The 17,891-nt window shown below is 36.1% G+C and overlaps 1 pseudogene; it reads right to left on the bottom strand.

Annotated features, from left to right (window-relative positions):
* Nucleotides 1-2,315: 2,315 nt before the first annotated feature.
* LOC133642378 (craniofacial development protein 2-like) lies at nucleotides 2,316-3,665 on the bottom strand (annotated as a pseudogene).
* Between the last annotated feature and the right edge of the window lie 14,226 nt (nucleotides 3,666-17,891).

Below are 17,891 nucleotides of genomic sequence, written 5' to 3' on the forward strand. Positions count from 1 at the left end.
TAAGCTATGTGATTCAATTAACATACTGAAATTTAATACACAATATGTAAATATTAGCTTCACACAAATATACAGTACTATCATCAAATAAATACTCCTGAGTGTTGAAACTATTTCGATGGTGGAAATATACGACTGGCAGCCATTTTAAGTCCTCAAAACATCCATTGAAACAGTGCACAAAAATCGTTTTTCAATAAACATCTTAGTATCAAATGTAACCACTTTCCACCTTAATATTGAGTTACGTAAACAAGTTAAAGGCCTACTGAAATGAATTTTTTTTTATTTAAACGGGAATAGCAGATCCATTCTATGTGTAATACTTGATCATTTCGCGATATTGCCATATTTTTGCTGAAAGGATTTAGTAGAGAAAATCGACGATAAAGTTCGCAACTTTTGCTCGCTGATAAAAAAAAGCCTTGCCTGTACCGGAAGTAGCGTGACGTCACCGGAGCTAGTATTCCTCACAATTCCCCATTGTTTACAATGGAGCGAGAGAGATTCGGACCGAGAAAGTGACGATTACCCCATTAATTTGAGCGAGGATGAAAGATTCGTAGATGAGGAACGTTACAGTGAAGGACTTGAGAGGCAGTGACGGGTGTATCTTTTTTCGCTCTGACCGTAACTTAGGTACAAGCTGGCTCATTGGATTTCACACTCTCCTTTTTCTATTGTGGATCACGGATTTGTATTTTAAACCACCTCGGATACTATATCCTCTTGAAAATGAGAGTCGAGCACGCGAAATGGACATTTAAAGTGACTTTTATCTCCAAGAAAATACATCGGTGACACACTTAGCTACTGAGCTAACGTGATAGCATCGTTCTCAAATGAAGATAGAAACAAAATAAATAAACCCCTGACTGGAAGGATAGACAGAAGACCAACAATAATATTAAACCATGTACAGGTAACTACACGGTTAAAAATTCTCAGCCTGGTAAGGCTTAACTATGCTGTTGCTAACGACGCTAAGGCTAATTTAGCAACTTAGCAACCGGACCTCACAGAACTATGTACTCTCTCCTTTTTCTATTGTGGATCACGGATTGGTATTTTAAACCACCTAGGATACTATATCCTCTTGAAAATGAGAGTCGAGCACGCGAAATGGACATTTAAAGTGACTTTTATCTCCAAGACAATACATCGGTGACACACTTAGCTACTGAGCTAACGTGATAGCATCGTTCTCAAATGAAGATAGAAACAAAATAAATAAATCCCTGACTGGAAGGATAGACAGAAGACCAACAATACTATTAAACCATGTACATGTAACTACACGGTTAAAAATTGTCAGCCTGGTAAGGCTTAAAAATGCTGTTGCTAACGACGCTAAGGCTAATTTAGCAACTTAGCAACCGGACCTCACAGAACTATGATAAAACATTAGCGCTCCACCTACGCCAGCCAGCCCTCATCTTCCCATCAACAGCCGTGCTCACCTGCATTCCAGCGATCAACGGCGCGACGAAGGACTTCATCCGTGGGTTTGGCGGCAAGCATCGGCTCGGCGCTATCAGGGTAAGTAGTCCTTGTTGTGTTGCTGTAAGTATTGTACTTAGCCGCTAAGACACAGATCGATCCCACCTACAACGTTCTTCTTTGCAGCCTCCATTGTTCATTAAACAAATTGCAAAAGATTCACCAACACAGATGTCCAGAATACTGTGGAATTTTGTCGAAGAAAACAAGAGGCTTTTCTATCGGGTCCGATGGGGTCCAACCACTTCCGTTGCTTTTGTGACGTCACGCGCATAAATCATGTCCAAAGGAGTTTTTCAACCGGAAGTGTGGCGGGAATTTTAAAATTGCACTTTATAAGTTAACCCGGCCGTATTGGCATGTGTTGCAATGTTAAGATTTCATCATTGATGTATAAACTATCAGACTGCGTGGTTGGTAGTAGTGGGTTTCAGTAGGCCTTTAAACCGTTTACTTACAGACTTATCTTTTCCAAGGCTTGTAAGAGCTAACACAACTTGTCTACTTCTCAATTGTCTCATGAATTGAACTGACTGCGCCAACCCGGAAGTGCCCAAACTAATGATGCGTAGTATTTTCATATCGCCACAAGGTGTCAGTAAGAGTCTACAATCAAATGGGCATAACATTGCCGTTCCACAGGGCATTTCCTGTGGGAAGGGATTCGTTCCCAGGGATTCGAATAAAGAACCAACTCTTTTTATTTACTATAGTGGTCTCGATAACGGGAACCGGTTCTCAAAAAGGGATTCGAGTCCATGGAATCGGTTCTTTTCTTATCGAACGACCGGGAGAACCGGTTTCGAACATCATCCCTAAGCATTTGTGTCTTTAATATGCTTTTGGGCTTGTTTAAATTTGCCGGTGGGCATCTTTGTGGTTAGATAGAGTTCTTTCAGATTTTTCTTTCCTGCTGCTTCCTCTGCCTGCTTTGCTAAATCCTCGATGTACTTCTTTTTGTCCCTTCTGACACTCTTCTTCACATCCTTGTTTGCTACTTCATATTCTCTTTGTGCTGCTGCCTTTCCTGCTCTGGTTCTGCATCTGTTAACCACGTCCTTTTTCTCCCTTCTCTCACTCACTTTCTTGTGGGTTTCTGTGGATAGCCAAAGTTTGTTTGTGGACTTTTTTCTTCCTACCACTTCTGCACATGTCTCCTTCCATGGCGTCTTCAAACCTTCCCAAATCCCTTCTGCAGTTCCTGGTGCTTGTGTTGTCTGGTCCTGTAGTGCTTGAAACCGGTTGTGTAATGTGACTTGGTATAGTTCCAAAGTGCCTATATCTTGGAATTGCTGTATGTTGAATTAGATCCTCCCTCCTCTTTGTTTCATGCATTTCAATTTCAACTGGAACCTTGCTGTGACTAGGTGGTGGTCAGATGCAGCCTCAGCTTCTCTTCTCGCTCTGACATCAAGCAGTGAGCGCCTGAATTTCCGGCTAATGCAGATGTGATCAATCTGGTTTTCAGTTGTGTGGTTGGCAGAAACCCATGTTGCTTTGTGGATGTCCTTGTGTGGGAAAATTGAACCTCCAATACCCAAGCTGTTGTCTGCACATGCTGTAGCAAACCTATCTCCGTTTACATGCATGGTTCCAAGCCCTTGCGTTCCCATTATCAGCTCATAGCCATTGTTATTTCCTCCTATTTTTACATTCATGTCCCCCATTAAGACCATGATGTTCTTTCCTTTCTTTGTCTGAAGAATGTGGTATAGAAGATTGTAAAAGTTGTCATTCGTTTCGTCCTCTGCACCGTTGGTAGGGGCACAGCATTGTACTACTCGAAGGTTTATTTTCTTATGCGTGGTATGGAATTTTGCAGTAATGATCCTTGAGTTGATGGCTTTCCAACTGATGAGGGCCCTCTGAGCATCTTTGGATAGCATGAACTATACACCCTCTGTATGTGGTGCAGAGTCTTCTGGGTGCCCTGAGTATAATATGGACTCACCACTGGCCAGTTTAACCTGCCCCGACTGGAGCCATCTGGTTTCGCACAGACCCAGGAGAGATATTCTGTATCCCCTCATCTCCTTCGCTATAACTGCTGTCTTTCCTCCTGCATACATGGTCCTGACATTCCATTTTGCGATGTTAGTGGAGTGTCTAGGGGTCAGAAGAATCGGATGCACCGACTCCTTACGGTTTTCCATGTGCATCGTCATTTTCTCTTTGGTTTGTGTAACCGAAGAGACTTCCTTTCCAAGACTTTTGGATTTTTTTGGTTTTCGTCAACGTTTCTGTAGCAGGGAGTTTTTATGGGTTGGGGTTGCTAGCCCCAAGCCTAACCTGTGTAGATATTGCACCAAAAACCAGACATTTGCAGCTAGAATAGTCATTTACCACATTAGCAATGTATAGAGTGTATTTCTTTAAAGTTAAGACTAGTTTAAAGTTATCTTCATTGAAAAGTACAGTGCTTTTCCTTCAAAAATAAGGACATTTCATAGTGACCCCAAACTTTTGAACGGTAGTGTATGTTGCTCCAAATCCTGTATGTACTTTTCAGCATTAATGGTGCCTTCACAGATGTATAAGTTACCCATGCCTTGGGCACTAATACACCCCCATACCATCACAGATGCTGGCTTTTGAATTTTTCACCTAGAACAGTCCGGATGGTTTTTTTCCTCTTTGTTCCGGAGGACACCACATCCACAGTTTCCCAAAAATTTGAAATGTAGACTCGTCAGACTACAGAACACTTTTCCACTTTGCATCAGTCCATCTTAGATGAGCTCGAGCCCAGCGAAGCCGGCGGGGTTTCTGGGTGTTGTTGATAAATGGCTTTTGCTTTGCATAGTAGAGTTTTAACTTGTACTTACAGATGTAGTGACACACTGTAGTTACTGACAATGCTTTTCTGAAGAGTTCCTCAGCCCATGTGGTGATATCCTTTATACACTGATGTCGCTTTCTGATGCAGTACCGCCTGAAGGATCGAAGGTCCGTAATATCATCACTTACGTGCAGTGATTTCTCCAGATTCTCTGAACCTTTTGATGATATTACGGACCGTAGTTGGTGAAATCCCTAAATTCCTTTCAACAGGTTGAAAATACGTGTGAGAGCAAACAGCTGGCGGACAGAATCAGTGTAGGCTGGCACAGGTGTGATGGAAGGAAATGGCAGACAGGTGTTATCAGGATGAAGAAGCCAGGGCTGCTTGGAATGAAGAGCTTTAGCACAAACATGGCAGAGATCCGTCCAAGCCAAGCGAAACACTAAACCAAACCGACTTATCCTGTCGAAAGTGTCAAGAATGTTGTTTTTGTTTATCATCTATTATGCAAACACTTGATACAAGACAACAAACGCAGACAGCCCGGCAGGAAATGACTTGTTAATTAATGAACATTATGGATTCCGTTTTGTTTGTAGCTTTCGCATCCTGCAATAGACTAAATTAACTCGGTGGCATCTCTGACATCACCATCTGGCTCTTTAACATAAATGAATTCATGAGCAATACTTCCGAAATACTGCATTGTTTTCCAGGAAGTATAAAAAAAATAAAAAATAAATCCTTCTTCCAGTCAGTCTACTTAATGCTGCGGCTTGAGTATATTTTCTCTATGGAAGACCATCAATTATCTTTTGCAGGAGGTGAAACTGGTCCTGAGCAAACATAATAATTATATTTTTCGTGTTTATGTTTACTGAGAGCACACATGGCTTTTAGTCAATAATCTGTTGAATAAAAAGGTCAGACGAAGACTGAATAGTTCCAAAATCGAATCCTTTTTTACCATAAGAAATCATGTAAATCCAATTAGTCTGCTCTGGAAACCTCGACATATGAATACAAAAACAAATTAAATTATTAAAAAAATAACACAAAAGAAAACCCATTTTTTTGCACATGTAAATGTATTCGCTTATAAACATTCACTTTCTTCTTTCCTTCATGGATCTAAACTTTACCGCCGGCGGAATTTTTTTCTATATTTTTATTGTAATATTTTCAGAATGTGTTTGTTCTATTTTCGAGCAAAGTAAGACAAAGAAAACAATCTGAAGTTGTCTTTATTTTTTTTTGTTTTAATGCCATGATTTTAATGCACAGATTTTCCTCCATGTGGCCCCTGAGCTCAAATGAGTTTGACACCCCTCCTCTACATCAACAATATGATTTGCCTGAGTGGCTTTTTAAATCAATTTTTTACTTTTTTCTTTTAAATTGATTAGGAATCGTTACAAATATACAATCAATTTGTTTTGACACTCCTAAAGGCCTTAGTGGCCACATGCGTGGACAGCACCTTTTAGCTCACATTTCCAAAATTGTGTACACTACTGAATTGGGGTCTTATGGCCACTTATGTGGACACTTATACTGCCATCTGGTGGTGTCAGAAAAGTATAACATACAATGGAATTTGGAAAGGAAAAAAAAAGGGTAAAAAATAAGAATGAGCATGTCACTAAACATGAAGTACACGTTTGTTACCTATGGACTAAGTACATCATATAAAAAGATGATTCTTAGTTTTTTATTCTAATTAGGGTCCAATAAGCCCAAATAGCAAATAGAAATAAATTTAAAAAAGCATGTAAACAAACAGCTTGGGCCTTAAGAGTTTTTTTAAATATACTGTTTGAAAAAAAAACCTCTGCCTTGTTTTTAATGAATACTTCAATCAATCAATCAATCAATGTTTATTTATACAGCCCTAAATCACAAGTGTCTCAAAGGGCTGCACAAGCCACAACGACATCCTCGGTTCAGAGCCCACATAAGGACAAGGAAAAACTCACAACCCAGTGGGAAAAACAGAATACAATGATTTGCAAATAATTTTCAACTTATATTCAATTGAATAGACTGCAAAGACAAGATATTTAATGTTCGAAATGAGAAAGTAATTTTTTTTTTTTGCAAAAAATCATTAACTTAGAATTTTAATGGCAGCAACACATTGCAAAAAAGTTGGCACAGGGGCATTTTTACCACTGTGTTACATGGCCTTTCCTTTTAACAACACTCAGTAAACGTTACATTTTTGAAGCTTTTCAGGTGGAATTATTTCCCATTCTTGCTTGATGTACAGCTTAAGTCATTCAACTTCTCTGTTATCGTATTTTAGGCTTCATAACGTGCCACACATTTTCAATGGGAGACAAGTCTGGACTACAGGCAGGCCAGTCTAGTACCCGCACTCTTTTACTACGAAGCCATTGGCATTGTCTTGCTAAAATAAGCAGGGGCGTCCATGTAAAATACTTTGCTTGGATGGCAACTAATGTTGCTCCAAAACCTGTATGTACCTTTCAGCATTAATGGTGCCACCACAGATGTGTAAGTTACCCATGCCTTGGGCACTAATACACCCCCATACCATCACAGATGCTGGCTATTGAACTTTGTGCCTACAACAGTCTATAACAAGATGGTTATTTTCCTCTCTGGTCCGGAGGACACGACATCCACAGTTTCCAAGAACAATTTGAAATGTGGACTCGTCAGACCACAAAATACTTTTTTCACTTTGCATCAGTCCATCTTAGATGAGCTCGGGCCCAGCGAAGCCGGCGGCGTTTCTGGGTGTTGTTGATAAATGGCTTTCGCTTTGCATAGGAGAGTTTTAACTTGCACTTACAGATGTAGCGACCAACTGTAGTTACTGACAGTGGTTTTCTGAAGTGTTCCTGAGCCCATGTGGTGATATCCTTTACACACTGATGTCGATTTTTGATGCAGTGCCGCCTGAGGGATCAATGGTCAAAGCCTTGCCGTTTACGTGCAGTGATTTCTCCAGATTTTCTGAACTTTTTGATGATATTGTGGACCGTAGATGGTGGAATCCCCAAATTCCTTGCAATAGCTGGTTGAGAAATGTGGCATACTTAGGCCTACTTCGCTACTGTATTTTAATGTTGGTCATTATGGTGGTATTTGGTGTTTTCTGAGGTGGTATTGGGAACCACTGCATTAGTTTTTTTTTACACAAGTTTTTTTTAGAGTATACGCAAAGTTTTGGCATAAATCTCGGAAAACGGAGTGTGCATAAATGTGTCGCACATGAATAAACTCGGGTCGCACGTGGAACTCGCCTAGAGAGCAGGCAGTGGCAGAAGGTGGCCGAGTGGAGGTGTGGGAAGTGACAGGCGGAACAAGGTGACGAGGGTACAAAACCACAGGAGGAAATCCAGTCTGTTGACTTAAAGGATATTTTAGTTTAAACAGCGCTATTACCCTCGTTTCAGGGGGACTTTTTACCCCCCCGCCCCTGAAATTGGGCCCGGGACGTAAAGGACAACATTGACTTTGGCTCCGGGGGCAGCGCCTGGGAAGTGACGGGCCCCTCCGTGAAGTCTCCTCCCTCCACTCTACGTCAGGTCCACAACAAACAGACAGCTTATGCCGGTGTCTCCTGCATGGCGTCTTCATGCCGCACCACTGAGGTCACATGACACATCTGAAACCAAACCCGCGGGAGAAATAACACACTTTCACACAATCCCGCCGAGTTTCAACCACATTTTTGGTGTCAAATGGGACGAAACGTAAACTTTCCATACTACGCGCACATTTCATCGTATTAATCTAATTGTATTTACATCTAATTATGGGCCTGCAGCAATGCAAGCAGGCCATATTATTATTGCTCATGCTTCACGGTTCAGGGGACGGCGTGGCGCGGTTGGGAGAGTGGCCGTGCCGGCAACCTGAGGGTTCCTGGTTCAATCCCCCGTCGTGTCCTTGAGCAAGACACTTCACCCTTGCAGCTCCCGCCATCAGTGGGTGAATGGGTGAATGTGGAAATAGTGTCGAAGCGCTTTGAGTACCTTAAAGGTAGAAAAGCGCTATACAGGTATAACCCACTCATCATTTATTATGGGCCTGCTGCAATGCCAATGCAAACGTTAGCATGCTAACATTGCTAATGTTTTAGGCTAGCTCTGTAGCTTTTTTTGTACAGTTACACCTAAAACTCACGGATTCGGACACTCGGCACCATCTTAAAAGTACGGCGGCCTCCTGGGACTCCCGGCCACAGGTCCAGGGCACAGATAGCAGGCCCATAAAAATGTGTTGTTGTTATAATATAATAATTCTTCTTGTGTTTTTCAACATGCAATATTTATCATTCATACATGAATAATCCATGAAATAAGTGATTTAAATTAGATGTTGTTTAAACCACTCACTTTGTTTTCAAATTATAGACAGGAAATTAAGTGCTCATAAAACCGTTAGTATTAATAATATCATGAGCAAACAAAAGCCATACATTTATTTAGATGGACTCTAAAAAAAATAACATATTTGTGGTAAAAAAAAAAAACATTTTTTACTTGTTTTAATTCAAATATTTATATGTATTTATTAGTGTAAAAAAAGACAAATTGTTTATTGTGGTAATGCACTAATAACTCAATTAACACACTCAGGATCACTAAAAAAACAAATGATTGCTTTATAAAAATGTATGTAAGAACCGTAACTATATATTTTTTTAACTTTTTGAATATGGGATTAACTTATCTAGAACATATCTCAATATACCTGCCTCAATATTTTTTTTTTTTTAAGTGCCCAAAAAATTCTATATAAAATAGCCTGTATGATTCAAAGTAATCATATAACTTGGTATTTTTACAGGCACTAAAACAATGAATTATTATTATTTATTATTATTATTGTCTATTGTGAGCGAACTGTGGTGCTGAATTTCCCCCAGGGATCAATAAAGTACTTTCTATTCTATTTTATTCTATTCTGTTTCTATTGCATCAATCCACACCTTTTTGTTTTTAATTAAAAATATATAAATATATTCACTTTTTAAAGATATCTAGTACATATCTAGATACAAAACCCCTAAATAATTTGGTTGATGGTTAAAATGTGTTAAATATGATTATTAATATGTCAAGTTTCCCTGTAAAGTGGAATTTAACTGATACACATACTGTATGATTATATTGGTGGATAATACAAATCATGCTAATTAGAGGTGCTGAAAATGTTTTATTTACATCCGAATTGTGATTTGTATTTATTCTGATTCTGAATCAAGTCATGATTTCAAAAAATGTAAAACTATTTTTAAAAGCCGTTTTTTTAGGCCATCTCCACGTATGTTGACAGCCAAAAAAGGCTTTTGTCACTTGTAATTGGTTCTGAAAATGTTTTATTACGATAGTTATACCGAGTAATATATTGCAAGATAACATTAGTGCATCACCTTGGTGTTAGGTCTCCCCCTGTCTTTAAATCTTAGTGTCGCCTCTTTTTCTAATTTTATTCAGGGGTCCTTGAACGCATCGCGGTTGTGTGCAATGAGATGCAAAAGTGCAACTTGTACGTAACTTTCTCCTCTGCTGCCACATATAGATTTATTATATTTTTACCTTTTTCCGATAATTTCATCCTTGTTCCACAAATGCTGGTGCTGCGTGTGACTATTTAAAACGCGGGATTTGATGGTGTTATGACGTCTGCGTTGAAGGAAACGTCCCACGCTAGCTTCGCTGCTATCGAGGTGGAACAAACCATTTTGTATTTTTGATGAATTGATTCAAGCAACCTTATTATTGCTCTTTCACAGCTATATTTATTCATATTAACATTTATAATGTCGTTTTTATATTTTATATATTTTTAAATGACAGGGGAAAAAAAATCGACAAAAAACCCTCAGTTTCCAATCTAGGAGTAAATCAATAATAATAAATCAACTCAGGCCAGAGGAACAAACTCATCGTTCACCATTCATAATAACAAACTAATACTAGCTGGAGCTCAGACCAACAAGTTTGAAGACATTCTATTTGCTCAGCAAACTACAGGAGGAAAGAAAATATAAGACATGGAAATGTGACTTGTTATTGCTGAATTCCTCACTTATGTGATGGCTAGAAGGAAGAAGAAACTTTTTTTTTTTTTTTTACAAAGCTGCCGTCCATTTTAATTGCATGCATGTAATCATATAAATATCACATTTGGGGTTTTGTCACTGCAATATAAGATAAATACATCAGTTTTATCTAGTTTATTTTGAAGGGCGCAGTATCTGAGTTTATTTTGAAGGGCGCAGAGCACATCGCTCTAACTATCACCACTCGGGCGTGTGACGTGATCACTACCTGTGCAATACAAACCACCTTCTGACAGTCAAAACAAGCACTGTTATTAATCTTTAGCGTATATATATAAACGGAAGCGTTTCTGGGTGTTGTTGATAAATGGCTTTCGCTATAACAATCCGGATGGTTGTTTTCCTCTTTGTTCCGGAGGACACGACGTCCACAGTTTCTCAAAAAAAATTGAAATGTGGACTCGTCAGACCCCAGAACACTTTTCCCCTTTGCATCAGTCCATCTTAGATGACCTCGGGCCCAGCGAAGCCAGGCTGCGTTTCTGGGTGTTGTTGATAAATGGCTTTCGCTTTGCATAGTAGAGTTTTAACTTGCACTTACAGATGTAGCGACTAACTGTAGTTACTGACAGTGGTTTTCGGGAGTGTTCCTGAGCCCATGTGGTGATATCCTTTACACACTGATGTCGCTTTTTGATGCGGTACCGCCAGAGGGATCCAAGATCCGTAATATCATCGCTTACGTGCAGGGATTTTCCAGATTCTCTGAACCTTTTGATGATATTACGTACCGTAGATGGTGAAATACCGAAATTCCTTGCAATAGCTGGTTGAGAAATGTTGTTCTTGAACTGTTCGACAATTTGCTCAGGCATTTGTTCACAAAGTGGTGACCCTCGCCCCATCCTTGTTTGTGAATGACTGAGCATTTCATGGAAGCTGCTTTTATACCCAATCATGGCACCCACCTGTTCCCTATTAGCCTGTTCACCTGCGGGATGTTCCAAATAAGTGTTTGATGAGCGTTCCTCAACTTTCTCAGTCTTTTTTGCCACTTGTGCCATCTTTTTTGAAACATGTTGCAGGCATCAAATTTCAAATGAGCTAATATTTGCAAAAAATAACATAGTTTTCCTGTTTGAACGTTAAATATCTTGTCTTTGCCGTCTATTGAAATGAATATAGGTTGAAAAGGATTGGCAAATCATTGTATTCTGTTTTTATTTACCATTTACACAACGTGCCAACTTCACTGGTTTTGGGGTTTGTATATGTATCTGTATATACTGTATATATGTATGTATATATGTATGAATGCATATATATTTACATCCGTTAAATCTATGATTTTCACAATTACTAATTATATTGAATAAAATCCTCCCTCTCTCCCTTTCCTTTCCCAATAAAGGGACCAGCTCACTCGCAAATTGCTTGCTGTCTCTGCATCCCGGGCTCATGCCAACAACCGCAATGCGCCACTGTAATGATTCAGAATGATGATATAAATATGTCAACGTAACAAGGTAAAAGTAGTGTTTCTTCTTTGCAAAAATATTTAAGTAAAAGTAAAAATAATGTTGCATTAAAACTACTTTGACAAGTAGTATCTATTGAGAATGTTACTGAAGTAAATGTAGCACATTACTACCCACCTCTGATATTGTGGAAAAAAAATGTATTACATGTATTTGCTTATAAAACTTTAGTGGTGATATTGTATAAAATGAGCTAAGGGTCCGTGGTCTCAGTTGGACCTGAGACACGATATTATTGTTTTTACCGCCTCATGCCAGGAAATAAACCAACTGATGCAGGTGAATACTTACTGATACATCATTTTAATTACACACTTTTCTGGCTATGTTTTGCTAGATGTTCTGTTTACTTCGATTAAAGTTTGTTCAGCTGTTCTTGTCTTTGGGAGTTCTGTGTTTGTGTTCATGGATTTGTTGTGTGTATGTGTGTGTGCTGCTTGTGTTCTGTCAATAATTTCAAGAACCGGGTAGTCTTTTCCACCATCCCTGTTCTGGGTGTGTGTGTGTGTGTGTGTGTGTGTGTGTGTGTGTGTGTGTGTGTGTGTGTGTGTGTGTGTGTGTGTGTGTGTGTGTGTGTGTGTGTGTGTGTGTGTGTGTGTGTGTGTGTGTGTTCTTGTATTTCTACCCTTCTTGAGACATCAGCAAGGAAAAGTACCTTCCATATGAGGTGAACAAGTTAGGACATAAATCATGGTCCAAATACTGGAAAACCATTGAATCTAATAAATAAATGAGACATTATCTGTTAGTGGTGAAATCTATCAAAATGAGGGTGGTCCCAAAAAGGAAGGATTTTTCAAATTGACTGTGTCAGTATTAAAAGTGCTCCCCCTCTGGTCAACATATGAAATAACAAGTGTGTGTAAGAAATTGAAATGCGCCCCCACTGGCCAATTTTATTTTTTTTAAATAAATAAATATGTATATAGAGACATACTGTAATAACTTGAAGTAAATAATGAAGAATAAAAACCAATAACAAACAAAAAATTCCCCAAAAAATATAAATTAACTAAAAGCAGTCTTTTTCTCACAGTGTGGACTTTTTTCTTATAAAATTGGGAACAATTTCTCATATTCTTTCTGTTTCTGTGATATTGCAATGTTTTCTCGTCAAATGATTACTTTTTCTATGTAAAATTATTACTTTTTAGTGCAAAATGGTGACATTTGTCACATAAAATTCTGATTTTTGTCACAATATTGCCAATTTTTTAGTTGTTCTTGTAAAATAGTAAAAACATTTTTAGTAAAAGTGTGACTTTTGTCATCATTTTGCCAAGCATAATTCTAATTATTATTATAATATTGGCAACATTTTCAAGTTTTCATATAAAATTGTGACTTTTGTCGAGTAAAATTTTGACTTTTCATAAAATTGCCAATATATTAAGCTTTTCTTGTAAAGTTGCGACTGTTATTGAGTAAAATTCCAACTTTTATCATAATATTGCACAAATGTTCAGCTTTTCTTGTAAAATTTGGACTTGCGTTGAGTAAAATGACGACTTTTATTATAAAACTGCCAAATTTCTAAGTTTTTCTTGTGAAATTGTGACCTTTTTCTTGTGAAATTCCAACTCATGTTTCACAACAAGTTGTATTTATATTTGCATAGTATGTATATATTAATAATGTTGTAAATACAAATATTTATATATCTAGAAAGGGTGGTCCTAAAGAGGTAGGCATTTTTCAGAGGTCTCAAGAAGGTAGCAAATACAAGAGAGTGTGTGTGTGTGAGTGTGTGTGTGTGTGTGTGTGTGTGTGTGTGTGTGTGTGTGTGTGTGTGTGTGTGTGTGTGTGTGTGTGTGTGTGTGTGTGTGTATTGCAATATTTTCTCGTAAAATTATTACTTTTTTATGTAAAATTATTACTTTTTAGTGCAAAATGGTGACATTTGTCACATAAAATTCCGATTTTTGTCACAATATTGCCAATTTTTTAGTTGTTCTTGTAAAATAGTAAAAACATTTTTAGTAAAAGTGTGACTTTTGTCATCATTTTGCCAAGCAAAATTCTAATTATTATTATAATATTGGCAACATTTTCAAGTTTTCTTATAAAATTGTGACTTTTGTCGAGTAAAATTATGACTTTTCATAAAATTGCCAAATATATTAAGCTTTTCTTGTAAAGTTGCGACTGTTATTGAGTAAAATTCCAACTTTTATCATAATATTGCACAAATGTTCAGCTTTTCTTGTAAAATTTGGACTTGCGTTGAGTAAAATGACGACTTTTATTCTAAAACTGCCAAATTTCTAAGTTTTTCTTGTGAAATTGTGACCTTTTTCTTGTGAAATTCCAACTCATGTTTCACAAAAATATTTATTTATATTTGCATAGTATGTATATATTATTAATGTTGTAAATAAAAATCTTTATATATCTAGAAAGGGTGGTCCTAAAGAGGTAGGCATTTTTCTCAGGTCTCAAGAAGGTAACGAATACAATAACGTGCGTGTGTGTGTGTGTGTGTGTGTGTGTGTGTGTGTGTGTGTGTGTGTGTGTGTGTGTGTGTGTGTGTGTGTGTGTGTGTGTGTGTGTGTGTGTGTGTGTGTGTGTGTGTGTGTGTGTGTGTGTGTGTGTGTGTGTGTATTAATTATGTCTAATGATACAACTGACCTCTTGCTTTTCATTTATTTATCTATTGGGTTTTTTTTAACATTATTTTCCCCTAATTTCCTGGTCCTTCGTGTATTGTCGTATCAGAACTTTTCTAGCACTCATCCGATTTAGATCTGAGTGGACTGTAATATAAAGTAATAAATTCAAAGGATACATTTTAGAACCGAGGAGATGAAAGTATCTAAAACACAGATGGCCCGCCGTAATCATTTTATATGGCTCGCAGATGCCTGGAAATAATATGCCTCAATAAAGTACCTTATGTTTTTTTACTAAATCTATTCTTTTTTTTTCCTTTTTGACCGAAAAAAAATGGTACTACATTAAATTGCATACATTTTTAAACTTTAATAGTATCAAATATTGCAACAAATATTATATTATCATACTTCCCAAAAACATTTTTTCAAAAGAAAATGTAATTATCTGCTTAACCTATGATTTTAAAGAGAGTTTGCCATTAAATTGTACACTGTACAAGACAAGAGACTTTATGGTCAATTGTACGGTAGTTTTTACAGTACAATACTATAAATTGGGGGGGGGGGGAGTTTTTTAGAGTAAAATTCTGTTGCAGCCTCTTTTTACTGTAAAATCCACGGTTTGTTGTTTTTACAGTGTATTATTTTAAAAGGAGAAGAAAACGGTACCACATTTTTTTTTACGGTAAAAAGTTGGCAGCTCGGTTGGCAAAAAATAAATAAACAGTTGTAAAGTTTTTCCATATGTTGTAAAAAAAAAAAAAAAAAAACATTGTAAATTTTACAGTAAAATCTTAGCGACTAAACTGCCTGTTTTTGTTAAAAAAAAAACAAAAAAACATTTAATTTATTGTAATAAAAAAAACACCGTAAATTTGACAGTGAAAGTTTTTTACAGTAAAACCTATAGTATATGTCAAACTATATATATATTTTTTGTTTTATTATTTTATTTTTATATATATATATATATATATATATATATATATATATATATATATATATATATATATATATATATATATATATATATATATATATATATATATATATATATATATATATATATATATATATATATATATATATATATATATAATAGAATAGAGTTTTATTTGTCATTATTACAGTGAACAGGTTCAAAGATTTGGAGCAGATCCCCTAAGGTGCATCCACATTAATTTAGTAATATAGATAGTAAAAAAAAGAGTAAAAAAAGAAGATATGTATCTATATATATGTATACATCCACACACATGCATATACCCATACATATGCATATATATACATATACACATATAACACATATAACATTATTACAGTGAACAGGTTCAAAGAACAACGAAATTGGAGCAGATCTCCTAAGGTGCATACACAATAATTTAGTAATATAAATAGTACAAAAATATTTTAAAAAAAGAAGATATGTATTTATATCATACTTGCCAACCTTCCCGTTTTTAGCGGGAGACTCCCGGTATTCAGCACCTCTCCCGATAACCTCCCGGCAGAAATGTTCTCCCGACAAACTCCCGGTATTCAGCCGGAGCTGGAGGCCACGCCCCCTCCAGCTCAATGCGGACCTGAGTGGGGACAGCCTGTTCTCACGTCCGCTTTCCCACGATATGAACAGCTTGCCTGCCCAATGACGTCATAACTGTAGAATGATCGAGGGCGAGTTCTTGGTTTCTTATGTGGGTTTATTGTTAGGCAGTTTCATTAACGTCCTCCCAGCGCGGTAACAACACACAACAACAGCAGTCACGTTTAGTCTACCGTAAAGCAGTTCGTCTGCCGTAAACAGCAATGTTGTGACACTCTTAAACAGGACAATACTGCCATCTACTGGATAGCCTCCAGAACACTGAAATTCAAGTATTTATTTTATTTATATATATAATAAAATATATATATATATATATATATATATATATATATATATATATATATATATATATATATATATATATATATATATATATATATATATATATATATATATATATATATATAAATATATATATATATATAGCTAGAATTCACTGAAAGTCAAGTATTTCATACATATACATATATATATATATATATATATATATATATATATATATATATATATATATATATATATATATATATATATATATATATATATATATAATATACATATATATATATATATATATATATATATATATATATATATATATATATATATATATATATATATATATATATATATATATATATATATATATATATATATATATATATATATATATATATATGAAATACTTGAGTTGGTGAATTCTAGCTTAAATATATTCCCCTCTTAACCCTGCTCCCAACCACGCCCCCGCCACACCCCGACCACGCCCCCCGCCCCCACTCCCCACCTCCCGGTATCGGAGGTCTCAAGGTTGGCAAGTATGATCTATATATATGTATATATCCACACACATGCATACATCCATACATATACATATATATACATATACACATATAACATTATTGCACATTAGAGTCCGAAAAAATAAAAAGACATGACACATGAGGACATGACAGACACATTGTGCTCACTCAGGCCTGTTCAATGCTATATATATATATATATATATATATATATATATATATATATATATATATATATATATATATATATATATATATATATATATATATATACTACCGTTCAAAAGTTTGGGGTCACATTGAAATGTCCTTATTTTTGAAGGAAAAGCACTGTACTTTTCAATGAAGATAACTTTAACTAGTCTTAACTTTAAATAAATACACTCTATACATTGCTAATGTGGTAAATGACTATTCTAGCTGCAAATGTCTGGTTTTTGGTGCAATATCTACATAGGTGTATAGAGGCCCATTTCCAGCAACTATCACTCCAGTGTTCTAATGGTACAATGTGTTTGCTCATTGGCTCAGAAGGCTAATTGATGATTAGAAAACCCTTGTGCAATCATGTTCACACATCTGAAAACAGTTTAGCTCGTTACAGAAGCTATAAAACTGACCTTCCTTTGAGCAGATTGAGTTTCTGGAGCATCACATTTGTGGGGTCAATTAAACGCTCAAAATGGCCAGAAAAAGAGAACTTTCATCTGAAACTCGACAGTCTATTCTTGTTCTTAGAAATTAAGGCTATTCCACAAAATTGTTTGGGTGACCCCAAACTTTTGAACGGTAGTGTATATACATATATATATATATATATATATATATATATATATATATATATATATATATATATATATATATATATATATATATATATATATATATATATATATATATATATATATATATATATATATATACATTGACACATATACATGATAGTTTCATTCTATACAGCCATTAGTATATAAATATACAAGCTACACGTTAGTATAATGTCTGCC

This window comes from Entelurus aequoreus, linkage group LG02 (genome assembly GCF_033978785.1).
Source record: "Entelurus aequoreus isolate RoL-2023_Sb linkage group LG02, RoL_Eaeq_v1.1, whole genome shotgun sequence".
NCBI classification, from domain to species: domain Eukaryota; kingdom Metazoa; phylum Chordata; class Actinopteri; order Syngnathiformes; family Syngnathidae; genus Entelurus; species Entelurus aequoreus.